General features: G+C 44.8%; 1 non-coding gene across 1 annotated transcript; it reads right to left on the bottom strand.

The window, feature by feature from the left end:
• Positions 1–3,394: 3,394 nt before the first annotated feature.
• On the bottom strand, positions 3,395–3,466 carry trnah-gug (transfer RNA histidin (anticodon GUG)). The gene has a single exon. It is a non-coding gene; the product is annotated as a tRNA-His (tRNA).
• Between the last annotated feature and the right edge of the window lie 14,369 nt (positions 3,467–17,835).

The raw sequence follows: 17,835 nt of genomic DNA, 5'->3' as shown, positions 1-17,835 counted from the left end.
AAGCAGAAGCATGCACTGAGCTGTGAACCCGTTTTAAAGAGTGCTTCACACAGAGAATTACTCATCCGTTCATTTAAGAAAATCTATTTCCGCGGCTGAATTCTTCACCCACGTACCAGTTGCACTTGGGAGCGCCTCTAATTCACCATCTCACTCTCTTTGATCCACAGAGAAAAATCTAGGCCCCTTTCGTCCCACTGTTGCTATTGGGGTGAATGTCTCTCTCTGGTAAGTCAAATGAATATTGATTCACTTTAGATGTGAACTGACTGTTTGAAATCAGAATGAAAGAATGTGGCGTGTTTACTATTGGAACCGGTGGAAAGAAATCAAATAAATGTGGTATGAAATGTAAAAAGCACCAAGGTGGGTGGATTTGATCCCACAGAGGGACAAAGTACAAAAAACACCTTAATCCGGGGGTGGGATAATAGCTCGTCGATGGGTGGAATCGAACCACCCAATTTCCGGTTAACAGCAGAACGTGCTAACCGATAGTGCCACAGAAAAGACAAATACTGCTCCGGCGTGAATAAACAACTCAAATCATGATGGAAACAGTCTCATCTTGTCCTCTTTGTAACAGCAAATTCTTGCTGAATCACCAATCTGGAAGAAAAGCACAAAAGGCTCGTTAATCTCAGTAGGTATGACAGCATCTGTGGAGAGAGAACGGAGGCTGTGTTCAAGCGAGGGTGACTTTGTGTCACATAACGCGCCTCCAGGTTCTACATTCGAGCCATTGTTGTATTTTCTGCCTCAAGATATTCGCAACGAAACTAAAATGAAACTGTCTTTTCTGATGTGCAGTAAGGACGTTTTGCTTTGTTTCTAAATATCTGTTAATTTCTCGAATCATTCTAAACAAGGGAAATGTGTCTTGACTGTCGCTGATCAGTCGCCAGCGGACTTCGTTCTCCCTGAATTCTGTTTGTCGAAGTGTTACCCAACATTCACGAAACTGGTGCTTGATTTTCGTGTGTCGCTTCATTTCCGTTTTCTCCACTGCCAACTGGCTCTCTTTCCAGAAAATTGGCCCACTCATCCTCATTGCATCATGACCAGATGTCAGGTATACACTCATCCCTAGAGCATCTCGAAAGCAAGGACTCCTACATCAGACTCCTATCTATTGACTACAGCTCCGCCTTCAACACCACAATCCCAGCCACGCTCACAGCAAAGCTCCAAAACCTCGGACTTGGCTTTCCAACCTGCAACTGGATCCTCGATTTTCTGACCAACAGACCACAATCAGTAAGAATGAACAACAACATCTCCTCCACAGTTGTTCTCAACACCGGTGCCCCTCAAGGCTGCGTACTTATCCTCCTACTCTACTCGTTGTACGCAGACGACTGCGTGGCGAAACTGGGTTCCAACTCAATCTACAAGTTTGCTGACGATACGACCATAGTGGGCAGGACCTCGAATAACGACGTGTCAGAATACAGGCGGGCGATAGAGAACCTAGTGGAGTGGTGTAGCGACAACAATCTCTCCCTGAATGCCAGCAACACTAAACAACTGGTCATTGACTTCAGTTAGCAAAGTACTGTACACACCCCTGTGAGCATCAACGGGGCCGAGGTGGAGATGGTTACCAATTTGAAATTCCTTGAGGTGCACAGCTCGAAAGATCTGTCCTGGTCCTCCCACGTCGACGCTACCACCACGAAAGCACAACAGCGCCTATACTTGTTCAGGAAACTAAGGAAATTCGGCATGTCCACATTAACCCTTAGCAACGTTTACAGATGCACCAGAGAAAGCATCCTATCGGGCTGCATCACAGCCTGGTACGGCAACTGCTCGGTCCAGGACGGCAAGAAACTTCAGAGCGTCATGAACACCGCCCAGTCCATCACAGGAACCTGCCTCCCAACCATTGACTCCATCTACACCTCCCGCTGCCTGAGAAAAGCGGGCAGCATAATAAAGATCCACCCCGCCCGGCGTACTCACTCTTCCAACTTCTTCCATCGGGCAGGAGATACAGACGTCTGAGAACACGCACGAACAGACTCAAAAGCAGCTTCTTCCCCACTGTCACCAGACTCCTAAATGACCCTCTTATGGACTTACCTCAGTAACACTGCACCCTGTATGCTTCATCCGATGCCAGTGCGTATGTAGTTACATTGTATATGTTGCATTGCCCTATTAAATATTTTCTTTTCTGCCCTTTTCTACCAATGGACTTCATGATCTATTGAGCTGCTCGCAGAAAAATACTTTTCAATGTACCTCGGTACACGTGACAATAAGCAAATCCAATCCAATCCAATTCATTTATATGGGGAGACTATCAAGATCAATATTATTCTCCGCCTTACAGAAGATTCAGTGGGTATTTGGTTGCCTTGAGGTGCACAGCTCCAAAGATCTGTCCTGGTCCACCCACGTCGACGCTACCACCACGAAAGCACAACAGCACCTATACTTGTTCAGGAAACTAAGGAAAGTCGGCATGCCCACATTAACCCTTAGCAACGTTTACAGATGCACCATAGAAAGCATCCTATCGGGCTGCATCACAGCCTGGTACGGCAACTGCTCGGTCCCGGACGGCAAGAAACTTCAGAGCATCGTGAACACCGCCCAGTCCATCACAGGAACCTGCCTACCAACCATTGACTCCATCTACACCTCCCGTTGCCTGAGGAAAGCGGGCAGCATAATAAAGATCCACCCCGCCCGGCGCACTCACTCTTCCAACTTCTTCCATCGGGCAGGAGATACAGACGTCTGAGAACACGCACGAACACACTCAAAAGCAGCTTCTTCCCCACTGTCACCAGACTCCTAAATGACCCTCTTATGGACTTACCTCATTAACACTGCACCCTGTATGCTTCATCCGATGCTAGTGCGTATGTAGTTACATTGTATATGTTGCGTTGCCCTGTTAAATATTTTCTTTTCTTCCCTTTTCTACCAATGGACTTCATGATCTATTGAGCTGCTCGCAGAAAAATACTTTTCAATGTACCTCGGTACACGTGACAATAAGTAAATCCAATCCAATCCAATCCAATTCATTTATATGGGGAGACTATCAAGATCAAGGTTATTCTCCGCCTTACAGAAGATTCAGTGGGTATTTGGTTGCCACACATGAACATTTTGGGGCGATGACCGAAGAAGCTGATGCAGAAAATTGAGAGAGACTGTTTTCACTTCTAAAAAGACTAGAACCGGAGATGTATGCTTGATGATGATAGTTAAAATATAAAAGCGGGAGCTGAGGACATTCTCGCATTCACAACTGTTTGAATTCTGGAGCATCAAACAGAAGCAGAAGCATGCACTCAGCTGTGAACCCGTTTTAAAGAGTGCTTCACACAGAGAATTACTCATCCGTTCATTGAAGAAAAACACGTCAACTGGTCACTGCCGTGACTCGGATTCGAACCGAGGTTGCTGCGGCCACAACGCAGAGTACTAACCACTATACGATCACGGCGCCACACGTTACCGCTGAGGCAAGCTATGACTGTCGATGCACTGGGTCGTCAACTGTTTGGAACCTATCATGGCCCACACTGTATGACTCTCGAGTTACAACTTTCGTAGATACACAGTTTTGATGCCTGAAACTTGGTTCCATAATAATTTTCCTGCAACAAGGATATATACACTTTAACCCAGGCTCTATAAAAATAACTATGCAACCGCTATAATATATAATACATAGCAAATTCGATATTCGTCTCAAACATATGGTATTTGGACGTTCTTCCGGTGTCTGCATCAGTTTTCTGTGTGTGCCTACTCGAGGTCCCTCCCACAGTCCAAAAATGTGAAGGTTCGGTAGATTGGCCATGCGGAAGTGTGCCAGATTGTCCATAGATTAAGTTTCGCAGGATTGGCCATGATCAACATGCCAGATTCCGGGTATTCTACCGAGAAACTTGGTCACGTCGTCCGCTGCTGATTTCATGAATCCATTTCACCCTGTATCCCTTTCCTCTCATTCCTGAATATTGTCAGTGCTAACAAGCTCTCTCTCTATTTCCCCGGCTGAATTCTCCGACCACGTATCAGTTGCACTTTGGAGCGCCTCTCATTCACCATCTCACTCGCTTTGATCCACAGAGAAAATTCTAGGCCCCATTCGTCCCACTGTTGCTATTGGGGTGAATATCTCTCTTTGGTAATTCAAATTAATATTGATTCACTTTAGATGTGAACTGACTGTTTGAAATCAGAATGAAAGAATGTGGCGTGTTTAATATTGGAACCGGAGGAAAGAAATCAAATAAATGTGGCATGAAATGTAAAAAGCACCAAGGTGGGTGGATTTGATCCCACAGAGGGACGAAGTCCAAAAAACACTTCATCCGGGGATGGGATAATATCTCGTCGCTGGGTGGAATCGAACCACCTAATTTTCGGTTAACAGCCGAACGTGCTCACCGGTAGCGCCACAGAGACGACAAATGCTGTTCCTGCATGAATAAACAACTCAAATCATGATGGAAACAGTCTCATCTTGTCCTCTTCGTAACAGCAAATTCTTGCTGATGCACCAATCTGGAACAAAAGCACAAAAGGCTGGTTAATCTCAGCAGGTATGACAGCATCTGTGGAGAGAGAACGGAGGCTGTGTTTCAAGCGAGGGTGACTTTGTGTCACAATACGCGCCTCCAGGTTGTACATTCCAGCCATTGTTGTATTTTCTGCCTCAAGATATTCGCAATGAAACTAAAATGAAACTGTCTTTTCTGATGTGCAGTAAGGACAGTTTTCTTAGTTTCTAAATATCTGTTAATTTCTCGAATCATTCTAAACAAGGGAAATGTGTCTTGACTGTCGCTGATCAGTCGCCAGCGGCCTTCGTTCTCCCCGGATTCTGATTGTCGAAGTGTTACCCGACATTCACGAAACTGGTGCTTGATTTTCGTGTGTCGCTTCATTTCCGTTTTCTCCACTGCCCACTGGCTCTATTTCCAGAAAATTGGCCCACTCATCCTCATTGCATCATGACCAGATGTCAGCTATACACTCATCCCTAGAGCATCTCGAAAGCAAGGACTCCTACATCAGACTCCTATCTATTGACTACAGCTCTGCCTTCAACACCACAATTCCAGCCACGCTCATATCAAAGCTCCAAAACCTAGGACTTGGCTTTCCACCCTGCAACTGGATCCTCGATTTTCTGACCAACAGACCACAATCGGTAAGAATGAACAACAACATCTCCTCCACAGTTGTTCTTAACACCGGTGCCCCTCATGGCTGCTTACTTATCCTCCTACTCTACTCGCTGTACGCAGACGACTGCGTGGCGAAACTGGGTTCCAAATCTATCTACAAGTTTGCTGACGATACGACAATAGTGGGCAGGATCTCGAATAACGACGAGTCAGAATACAGGCGGGAGATAGAGAACCTAGTGGAGTGGTGTAGCGACAACAATCTCTCCCTCAATGCCAGCAACACTAAACAGCTGTTCATTGACTTCAGGAAGCAAAGTACTGTACACACCCCTGTGAGCATCAACGGGGCCGAGGTGGAGATGGTTACCAATTTGAAATTCCTTGAGGTGCACAGCTCGAAAGATCTGTCCTGGTCCACCCACGTCGACGCTACCACCACGAAAGCACAACAGCGCCTATACTTGTTCAGGAAACTAAGGAAATTCGGCATGTCCACATTAACCCTTAGCAACCTTTACAGATGCACCATAGGAAGCATCCTATCGGGCTGCATCACAGCCTAGTACGGCAACTGCTCGGTCCAGGACGGCAAGACACTTCAGAGCGTCGTGGACACCGCCCAGTCCATCACAGGAACCTGCCTCCCAACCATTGACTCCATCTACACCTCCCGCTGCCTGAGGAAAGCGGGCAGCATAATCAAAGATCCACCCCACCCGGTGTACTCACTCTTCCAACTTCTTCCATCGGGCAGGAGATACAGACGTCTGAGAACACGCACGAACACACGCAAAAGCAGCTTCTTCCCCACTGTCACCAGACTCCTAAATGACCCTCTGATGGACTTACCTCAGTAACACTGCACCCTGTATGCTTCATCCGATGCCAGTGCGTATGTAGTTACATTGTATATGTTGCATTGCCCTATTAAATATTTTCTTTTCTTCCCTTTTCTACCAATGGACTTCATGATCTATTGAGCTGCTCGCAGAAAAATACTTTTCACTGTACCTCGGTACACGTGACAATAAGCAAATCCAATCCAATCCAATTCATTTATATGGGGAGACTATCAAGATCAAGATTATTCTCCGCCTTACAGAAGATTCAGTGGGTATTTGGTTGCGACACATGAACATTTTGGGGCGATGACCGAAGAAGCTGATGCAGCCTATTGAGAGAGACTGTTCTCACTTCCAAAAAGACTAGAACCGGAGGAGTATGCTTGATGATGATAGTTAAAATATAAAATCGGGAGCTGAGGACATTCTCGCATTCACAACTGTTTGAATTCTGGAGCATCAAACAGAAGCAGAAGCATGCACTCAGCTGTGAACCCGTTTTAAAGAGTGCTTCACACAGAGAATTACTCATCCGCTCATTTCAGGAAAACACGTCGACTGGTCACTGCCGTGACTCGGATTCGATCCGAGGTTGCCGCGGCCACAACGCAGAGTACTAACCACTATACGATCACGGCGTCACACGTTACCGCTGAGGCGAGCTATAACTGTCGATGCACTAGGTCGTCAACTGTTTGGAACCTATCATGGCCCACACTGTATGACTCTCGAGTTACAACTTTGGTAGATACACAGTTTTGATGCCTGAAACTTGGTTCCATAATAATATTCCTGCAACAAGGATATATACACTTTAACCCAGGCTCTATAAAAATAACTATGCAACCGCTATAATATATAATACATAGCAAATTCGATATTCGTCTCAAACATATGGTATTTGGACGTTCTCCCGGTGTCTGCATCAGTTTTCTGTGTTTGCCTGCTCGAGGTCCCTCCCACAGTCCAAAAATGTGAAGGTTCGGTAGATTGGCCATGCTGAAGTGTGCCAGATTGTCCGTAGATTAAGTTTCGCAGGATTGGCCATGATCAACATGCCGGGTTCCGGGTATTCTACCGAGAAACTTGGTCACGTCGTCCGCTGCTGATTTCTTGAATCCATTTCACCCTGTATCCCTTTCCTCTCATTCCTGAATATTGTCAGTGCGAACAAGCTCTCTCTCTATTTCCCCGGCTGAATTATCCGACCACGTATCAGTTGCACTTTGGAGCGCCTCTAATTAACCATCTCACTCTCTTTGATCCACAGAGAAAATTCTAGGCCCCATTCGTCCCACTGTTGCTATTGGGGTGAATGTCTCTCTTTGGTAATTCAAATGAATATTGATTCACTTTAGATGTGAACTGACTGTTTGAAATCAGAATGACAGCATTTGGCGTGTTTAATATTGGAACCGGAGGAAAGAAATCAAATCAACGTAGCATTAAATATAAAAAGCAGCAAGGTGGGTGATTCGCTCCCACAGAGGGACAAAGTATAAAATACACTGCATCCGGGGGTGGTATAACACTTCGTCTCTTGGTGGGATAGAAGCACCTTTCGGTTAACAGCCGAACGCGCTCACCGACTGCGCCACAGAGACGACAACTGATCCTTTTTCTCGAATCAACAAGCCGATTGATGATCGAAACAGTCTCATCTTGTCCACATCCTAACAGCAAATTCTTGCTGAATCACCAATCTGGAACAAAAACACAAAAGGCTGGGCAATATGAGCAGGTCTGACAGCGTCTGTGGAGAGAGCACGGAGCCTGTGTTTCAAGCCAGGCCGACTGTGTCAAAGAACGAAGGGTACACCATTATCCGTATTCCTGTCAATAACGCGCCTCCAGCCTTTTTTCATTCGAGCCATTGTTGTATTATACGCTTCACGATATTCGCAATAATTAAACTCTATTTTCTTATGTGCAGTCAGGACAGTTTTCTTAGTTTCTAAATATCAGTTAATTTCTCGAATCATTCTAATCAAAGAAAATGTGTCTTGACTGCCGCTGATCAGTCGGGCAGATCCCTTCGTTCTCCCCGGATTCTGTTTGTCGAAGTGTTACCCAACATTCACGAAACTAGTGCTTGGTGTTCCTGTGTCGCTACGTTTCCGTTTTCTCCATTGCCAATTGGCATTATTTCCCAAGATTCTGCCCGCTGCTCCTCGTCGTATCATGAACAGATGTCAGGAAATTCATTTATATGGAGGGACTACCGAGATCAAGTTTATTCTCCGCGTACATAGAAGGTTCAGTGAGTATTTGGTTGAGACACTTGAACATTTTGCGTGAATGGCTAAAGAAGCTGATGCAGCAAATTGAGAGAGACTGTTTTCACTTCCAAACAGACAGGAACCTGAGCAGTATGCTTGATGATAATAGTTAATATAAAAAACCGGGAGCTGAAGAGATTCTCGTATTCACAACCGTTTGAATTACAGAGCTTTAAACGGGAGCAGAAGCATGTACTCAGCTGTGAACCCGTTTTAAAGAGTTCTTTATACAGATAATTCGTCATCCGTTCATTTGGGTAAAACACATCAACTTACCGCTGCCGTGACTCGGATTCGAACAGAGGTTGCTGCGGTGAAAACGCAGAGTGCTAACCACTACACGATCACGGCGCCGCACGTCACCGGCGAGCCACATCTGTCAGTGCCGATGTGCTTGGTCATCAACTGTTTGGAATCTATCATGTCCCACACTTTATGACTCTCTAATTACAACATGAGCAGATGAACAGTTTGGATGCCTTAACCTTGGTTCCACAATAATGTTCCTGCAAAAAGGATATATACACTTTCACCCAGGCTCATAAAAATAACAATGCAACGGCTATAATAGATAATACGTAACAATTTCAAAATTCATCCCAAACATATGATATTTGGACGTACTCCCGGTGTCTGCATCGGTTTTCGCCGCCTGCTCGAGGTCCCTCCCACAGTCCAAAGATGTGACGTTTCGATGGATTGGCCATGCTAAAGTGTGCCAGATTGCCTATAGATTAGCAGTTTTGCTGGATGAGCCATGAACAACGTGCCGAGTGACGGGTATTCTACGGAGGAGCTTGGTCACATCGAGCCCTGCTGATTTTCAAAAAAAACATTTATTTTATCCTGTATCAGTTTCCTCTTATTCCTGAATATTGTCAGTGCAAACAAACTCTCTCTATCTCCATTTCAACGATTGAACCTCTCCGCCCACATACCAGTTGCACTTTCTAGTGCCTCTCATTCGCCGTCTCACCTTCTTTGATCCAAAGAGAAAAGTCTAGGCCCTTTTCGTTCCACTGTTGCTATTAGGGTGAATGTCTCTCTCTGGTAGTTCAAATTAATATTAATTAATTCTTTGGATGTGAACTGACTGTTTCAAATCAGAATGACAGCATTTGGCGTGTTTAATATTGGAACCGGAGGAAAGAAATCAAATCAATGTGGCATGAAATATAAAAAGCACCAAGGTGGGTGATTCGATAACACAAAGGGACTCAGTATTTTTAAAAAATCTATCGGCGGCGGGACAACACTTCGTCTCGCGGTGGGGTCGAACTACCAACTTTTCAATTAACAGCCGAACGCGCTAATCGATTGCGCTAATTGCACAGAGGCGAATAATCCTGCTTTGCTCGAATAAACATGTCAAATTATGGTGGCAACAGTCTCATCTAGTCCACATGGGAACAGCAAATTCTTGCTGATGCACCAATCTGGAACAAAAACACAAAACGCTGGACGATCTCAGCGGATCTGAAAGCCTCTGTGGAGAGAGAACGGAGTCTGTGATTCAAGCTAGGGTGACATTGTGTCAGTGAGCGAAGACTACGCCATTATCCGTAGCCCTGTCAATAACGCCTTCTAACCTTCTAACCTCCAGCCTTCTAACTTCGAGCCATTATTGTATTTTCTGCCACCAGATATTCGCAATGAAACTAAAATGAAACTGTATTTTCTGATGTGCAGTAAGGACAGTTATCTTAGTTTCTAAATATCAGTTAATGCCTCGAATCATTCGAAACAAGGGAACTGTCTCTTGACTGTCGCTGTTCAGTCGGGCTGCGCCCTTCATTCTCCCCGGATTCTGTTTCTCTAAGTGTTTCCCAACATTCACAAAACTGGTGCATGATTTTCGTGTGTCGCTTCGTTTCCGTTTTCTCCACCGCCACCTGGCTCTATTTCCCAAGGTTCTGCCCACTCCTCCTCATTGCATCATGGCCAGATGTCAGGAAATTCATTTATATGGAGAGACATAAGAACATAAGAACTAGGAGCAGGAGTAGGCCGTCTGGCGCCGCGAGCCTGCTCCGCCATTCAATGACATCATGGCTGATCTTTTGTGGACTCAGCTCCACGTTCCGGCCCGAACACCATCACCCTTAATCCCTTTATTCTTCAAAAAACTATCTATCTTTATCTTTAAAACATTTAATGAAGGAGCCTCTTCTGCTTCACTGGGCAAGGAATGCCATGGAATCACAACCCTTTGGATAAAGAAGTTCCCCCTAAACACAGTCCTAAATGTACTTCCACTTATTTTGCGGCTAAGCCCACTAGTTCTGCTTTCACCCGCCAGTGGAACATACCTGCCTGCATCTATCCTATCTATTCGCTTCATAATTTTATATGTTTCTGTAAGATCCCCCCTCCTCCATCTAAATTCCAGCGAGTACAGTCCCAGTCTACTCATCCTCTCCTCGTAATCCAACCCCTTCAGCCCTGGGATTAACCTAGTGAATCTCCTCTGCACATCCTCCAGTGCCAGTACGTCCTTGCACAAGTAAGGAGACCAAAACTGAACACAATACCCCAGGTGCGGCCTCACTAACAACCTTTACAATTACAGCATAACCTCCCTAGTCTTAAACTCCATCCCTCTAGCAATGATGGAAAACATTCCATTCGCCTTCTTATTCACCTGTTGCACCTGTTAACCAACTTTTTGCGACTCATGCACCAGCACACCCAGGTCTCTCTGCACAGCAGCATGTTTTACTATTTTATCATTTAAATAATAATCCCTTTTGCTGTTATTCCTACCAAAATGGATAACCTCACATTTGTCAACATTGTATTCCATCTGCCAGACCCTAGCCCATTCACTTAGCCTATCCAAATCCCTCTGCAGACGTCCAGTATCCACAGCACGTTTTGCTTTACCACTCATCTTTCTGTCGCCTGCAAACGTGGACACATTGCCCTTGGTCCCCAACTCCAAATCAACTATGGAAATTGTGAACAATTGTGGGCCCAACACTGATCCCAGAGGGACATAACTATCTACTGATTGCCAACCAGAGTAACACCCATTAATCCACACTATTTGCTTTCTATTAATTAACCAATCCTCTATCCATGCTTCTGTTTTCCCCTTAATGCCATGCATCTTTATCTTATGCTGCAACCTTTTGTGTACCAACTTACCAAAGGCTTTCTGGAAATCCAGATATATCACTATTATTGGCTCCCCGTTATCTTCCACACTGGTAATGTCCTCAAAAAAATCCACTAAATTAGTCAGGCACGCCCTGCCCATTTATGAACCCGTGCTGCTTCTGCCCAGTGGGACAGTTTTCATTCAGATGCCTCGCTATTTCTTCCTTGATGGTAGATTCCAGCATCTTCCCTACTACCGATGTTAAGCTCACTGGCCTATAATTACCCACTTTCTGCCTATGGCCTTTATTAAACAATGGTGTTACATTTGCTAATTCCCAATCCGCCGTGACCACCCCAGATTCTTGTGAATTTTCGTAAATTATCACTAGTGCATTTGCAATTTCCCTAGCCATCTCTTTTAGCACTCTGGGATGCATTCCATCGGGGTCAGGAGACTTGTCTACCTTTAGCCCCATTAACTTGCCCATCACTACCACCTTAGTGAAAGCAATGCTCTCAAGGTCCTCACCCGTTATAGCCTCATTTCTATCAGTCACTGGCATGTTATTTGTGTCTTCCACTGTGAAGACAGACCGCAAAAACCTGTTCAGTTACTCAGCCATTTCCCATCATTAAATCTCCCTTCTCATCATCGAAAGGACCAATATTTACCTTAGCCACTCTTTTTGTTTTATATTTTTGTAGAAACATTTACTATTTTAAAAAAATATTCTGAGCAACTTTACTCTCATAATCTTCTTACTCTTCTATATAGCTTTTTTAGTAGCTTTCTATTGCCCCCTAAAGACTTTCCAGTACTCTAGTCTCCCACTAATCTTTGCTACTGTATACTTTTTCCTTCAATTTGATACTCTCCCTTATTTCCTTAGATATCCACGGTCTATTTTTGCTCTTTATACCCGCCTTCCTATTTGTTGGTATAAAACTTTGCTGAACACTGTGAAAAATCGTTTGGAAGATTCTCCACTGTTCCTCAACCGTGTCACCATAAAGTCTTTGCTCCCAGTCTACGTCAGCAAGTACTTCTCTCGTCCCATTATAATTTCCTTTGTTTAAGAACAAAACACGAGTGTTTGAATTTAACCTCTCACCCTTCATCTGTATTTTAAATTCCGCCATATTCTGATAGGTCCTTCCGAGGGGATCCGTAACTATGAGATCATGAATCAATCCTGTCTCATTACGCTGGACCAGACCGAGGTCCGCTTGTACCCTCGTAAGTTCCATTACATACTAGTCTGGGAAACTATCGCGGATACATTCTATAAACTCCTCCTCAAAGCTGCCTTGACCGACCTGTTTCGACCAATCGACATGTGGATTAAAATCTCCCATGATAACTGCTGCACCATGTCTACATGCATCTGTTATTTCTTGGTTTATTGCGTGCCCCACCATAATGTTACTATTTCTTGGCCTATCGACTACTCTTATCAGTGATACTTTCGCCTTACTATTCCTGATTTCCACCTAAATGGATTCAACCTTACCCTCCATAGCACCGATGTCATCCCTTACTATTTCCCGGATGTCATCTTTAAATAACAGAGCTACACCACCTCTTACCATTCACTCTGTCCTTCCGAATAGTTTGATACCCTTGGATATTTAACTCCCAGTCGTGACCATCCTTTAACCATGTGTCAGTAATGGCCACTAAATCATAGTCATTCACGATGATATGCGCCATCAATTCATTTACATTATTCTGAATACTACTGGCATTCAGGTAAAGTACTCTTTTGTTGGCTTTTTTTTTTTTTACCTCTGTTCGAAATCTTAACACCGCGATCATTAAGTTATAATTCCTCTTAACTTTTGTCATAATTTTCCTTGTCATTGAACCCATATCTTCATGCAACAACCTGCCACATCGCTTACCATTAATGTTTTTACTTTTAGTATTACTTGCCCTATTGACTGAGCTCCCCTCAGAATTCTACAGAGAATTCCTCATTCGTTCAGTTGGAGAAAACACGTCAACTGATCGTTGCAGTGACTCGGATTCGAACCGCGGTTGCAGCAGCCACAACGCAGAGTACGAACCACGATACTTTCACGGCTTCACAAGCTGTAACTCTTGACACACTTGATCATCAACTGTTTGGAATCTATCATGGCCCACACTTTATGCCTCACTAATTAAATATTTCGTAGATACACAGTTTGGATGCATTAAACTTGGTTCCATAATAATGTTCCTGCAACAAGGGAATATGCACTTTAACCCAGGCTCAGAAAAATAATGATGCACCCGCTATAATATATAATACATAACAATTTCGATATTCATCCCAAACATATAATTTGGACGTTCTCCTGGTGTCTGCCTGGGTTTTCTCCGCGAGCTCGAGGTCACTCCCACAGTCCAAAGACGTGAAGGTTCCATGGATTGGCGAGGCTAAAGTGTGCCAGATTGTCCATGGATTAGCAGTTAAACTGGATTGGACACGACCAACGTGCCCGGTTACGGAAGCACTGCGGGGGAAGTTGGTCCCATCGTCCCCTGCTGATTTTTTGAAACCATTTCATCCTGGAAGCCTTTCCTCACATTGCTGAATATTGTCAGCGCAAACACACACACACTCTATTTCCACGATTGAACTTCTCCGCCCCTTTCGTTCAACTGTTGCTATTGGGGTGAATGTCTGTCTATCGTAGTTCAAATTAATGTGATTAACTCTTGGAGGGTGAACTGACTGTTTAAAATTAGAATGTCAGCATTTTGCGTGCTTAATATTGGAACCGGAGGAACGAAATCAAAGCAATGTGACATGAAATGTAAAATGCACCAAGGTGGGTGAATTCGATCCCACAGAGGTACGAAGTACAAAAAACACTTCATCCGTGGGTGGGAGCGAACCACTAACTTTGCGATAAACAGCCGAACGCGCTCTCCGACTGCGCCACAGAGACGACAAATGCAGCTTTTACTCTAATAAACAAGACAAATTATAATGGAAGGAATTCATCTTGTCCACATCGTAACAACAAATTCTTGCTGATGCACCAATCTGGAACAAAAAGACAAAAGGCTGGGTAATCTCAACAGGTCTGACAGCATCTGTGGAGAGCGAACGGAGTCTGTGTTTCAAGCCAGGGCGACTTTGTGTCGCAGAACGAAGACTACATCATTATCGGTAGCCCTGTCAATAACGCGCCTCCTGTTTCTTCATTCGAGCCATTGTTGTATTTTCTGCCTCCAGATCTTCGCAATGAAACTAAAATGAAAGTGTATTATCTGATGTGAAGTAAGGACAGTTTTCTTAGTTTCTAAATATCAGTTAATTTCTCGAATAATTCTAAACAAGGGAAATGTGTCTTGACTGTCGCTGATCAGTCGGGCAGCGCGCTTCGTTCTCCCCAGATTCTGTTTGTCGAAGAGTTATCCAATATTCACAAAACTGGTGCTCGATCTTCGTGTGTCGCTTCGTTTCCGTTTTCTCCACTGCCAACTGGCTCTATTTGCCCAAAATCCGCCCACTCCTCCTCATTGCATCATGACCAGATGTCAGGAAATTCATTTATATGGAGAGACTATCGAGACCAAGATTATTCTCCGCGTATACAGAAGGTTCAATGGGGATTTGGCGCCTCTCATTTGCCGTCTCACCCTCTTTGATAAAAAGAGAAAATTCTAGGCCCCTTTTGTCCCATTGTTGCTATTGGGGCTAATGTCTCTCTCTGGTCATTCACTCTTTCGATGTGAACTGACTGTTTAAAATGAGAATGAAAGCATTTGGCGTGTTTAATATTGGAAGTGGAGGAAAGAAATCAAATCAATGTGGCATGAAATGTAAAAAACACCAACGTGGGTGGATTCGATCTCACAGAGGGACGAAGTACAAAAAACACTTCATCCGGGGGTGGGATAATACTTCGTCTCTGGGTGGGATCGAACCACCAACCTTTGGGTTAACAGCCGAATGAGGCAACCGATTGCGCAACAGAGACGACAAACGCTGCTTTTGCTTTAATAAAACAGCCAAATTGTAATGGAAACAATTCATCTTGTCCACATCGTAACAGCAAATCCTTGCTGATGCACCAATCTGGAACGAAAGCCCAAAAGGCTGGGCAATCTCAGGAGGTCTGACAGCATAAACAAAGAACAAAGAACAAAGAAAAGTCCAGCATAGGAACAGGCCCTTCGACCCTCCAAGCCCGTGCCGACCATGCTGCCCGACTAACCTACAATCTCCGACACTTCCTGGGTCCGTATCACTCTATTCCCAGTCCATTCATGTATTTCTCAAGATGCCCCTTAAATGTCACTATCGTCCCCGCTTGCACCTCCTCCTCTGGTAGCATGTTCCAGGCACCCACTACCCTCTGTGTAAAAAACTTGCTCGTACATCTACTGGCAACCTTGCCCCTCACACCTTAAACCTATGCCCCCTAGTAATTGACCCCTCTACCCTGGGGAAAAGCCTCTGACTATCCACTCAGTCTATGCCCCTCATAATTTTGTAGACCTCTATCATGTCGCCCCTCAACCTCCGTCATTCCAGTGAGAACAAACCGAGTTTATTCAACCGCTCCTCATAGCTAATGCCCTCCATACCAGGCAACATTCTGGCAAATCTCTTCTGCACCCTCTCTAAAGCCTCCTCATCCTTCTGGAAGTATGGCGACCAGAATTGAACACTATACTCCAAGTGTGGCCAAACTAAGGTTCTATACAGCTGCAACATTACTTGCCAATTCTTATACTCAATGCCCCGGCCAATGAAGGCAAGCATGCCGTATGCCTTCTTGACTACCTTCTCCACCATGTTGCCCCATTCAGCGACCTGTGGACCAGTACACCTAGATCTCTCTGACTTTCAAAATTCTTGAGTGTTCTACCATTCACTGTATATTTCCTACCTGCATTAGACTTTCCAAAATGCATTACCTCACATTTGTCCGGATTAAACTCCATCTGCCATCGCTCCGCCCAAGTCTCCAAATAATCTAAATCCTGCCGTATTCTTTGACAGCCCTCATCGCTATCCGGAATTCCACCAACCTTTGTGTCATCTGCAAACTTACTAATCAGACCAGTTATATTTTCCTCCAAATCATTTATATATAGTACAAACAGCAAAGGTCCCAGCACTGATCCCTGCGGAACACCACTAGTCACAGCCCTCCAATTAGAAAAGCAACCTTCCATTGCTACTCTCTGCAGTCTATGACCTAGCCAGTTCTATATCCACCTTGCCAGCTCACCCCTGAACCCATGTGACTTCACCTTTTGTACTAGTCTACCATGAGGGACCTTGTCAAAGGCCTTACTGAAGTCCATATATACAACATCCACTGCCCTACCTGCACCAATCATCTTTGTGACCTCCTCGAAAAACTCTATCAAGTTTGAGACACAACCACCCCTTCACAAAACCATGCTGCCTCTCACTAATACGTCCATTTGCTTCCAAATGGGGGTAGATCCTGTCTCGAAGAATTCTCTCCAGTAATTTCCCTACCACTGACGTAAGGCTCACCGGCCTGTAGTTCCCTGGATGATCCTTGTTACCCTTCTTAAACAAATGAACAACAATGGCTTTTCTCCATTCCTCCGGGACATCCCCTGAAGACAGTGAGGATCCAAAGATTTCTGTCAAGGCCTCAGCAATTTCCTCTCCAGCCTCCTTCAGTATTCTGGGGTAGATCCCATCAGGCCCTGTGGACGTATCTACCTTAATATTTTTTAAGACACCCAACAGCTAGTCTTTTTGGATCTCAATGTGACCCAGGCTACCACACTCTTCTCCAGACTCAACATCATAGATTATCATAGAATTTACAGTGTAGAATGTGGCCATTCGGCCCATCAAGACTGCACCGGCTCTTGGAAAGAGCACCCTACCCAAGATCAACACCTCCACCCTATCCCCACAACCCAGTAACCCTACCCAACACGAAGTTTCAATTTTGGACACTAAGGGCAATTTATCGTGGCCAATCCATCTAACCTGCACATCTTTGGACCATGGGAGGAAACCGGAGCACCCGGAAGAAACCCACGCACACACGGCGAGGATGTGCAGACTCCACACAGACAGTGACCAAAGGCGGAATCGAACCTGGGACTCTGGAGCTGTGAAGCAATTGTGCTATCCACGATGCTACAATGCTGCCCTACCAATTCCTTCTCTTTGGTGAATACTGATGCAAAGTATTCATTTAGTACCTCGCCCATTTCCTCTGGCTCCACACATAGATTCCCTTGCCTATCCTTCAGTGGGCCAACCTTTCCCTGGTTACCCTCTTGCTTTTTATGTACGTGTAAAAACCTTGGGATTTTCCTTCACCCTATTTGCCAATGACTTTTCGTGAACCCTTCTAGCCCTCCTGACTCCTTGTTTAGGTTGCTCCCAACTTTCCTTATATTCCACACAGGCTTCTTCTGTTCCCAGCCTTTTAGCCCTGACAAATGCC

Source organism: Scyliorhinus torazame, chromosome 14, assembly GCF_047496885.1.
Source record: "Scyliorhinus torazame isolate Kashiwa2021f chromosome 14, sScyTor2.1, whole genome shotgun sequence".
Classification (NCBI taxonomy): domain Eukaryota; kingdom Metazoa; phylum Chordata; class Chondrichthyes; order Carcharhiniformes; family Scyliorhinidae; genus Scyliorhinus; species Scyliorhinus torazame.
This window is presented reverse-complemented; position numbering and strand designations above follow the sequence as displayed.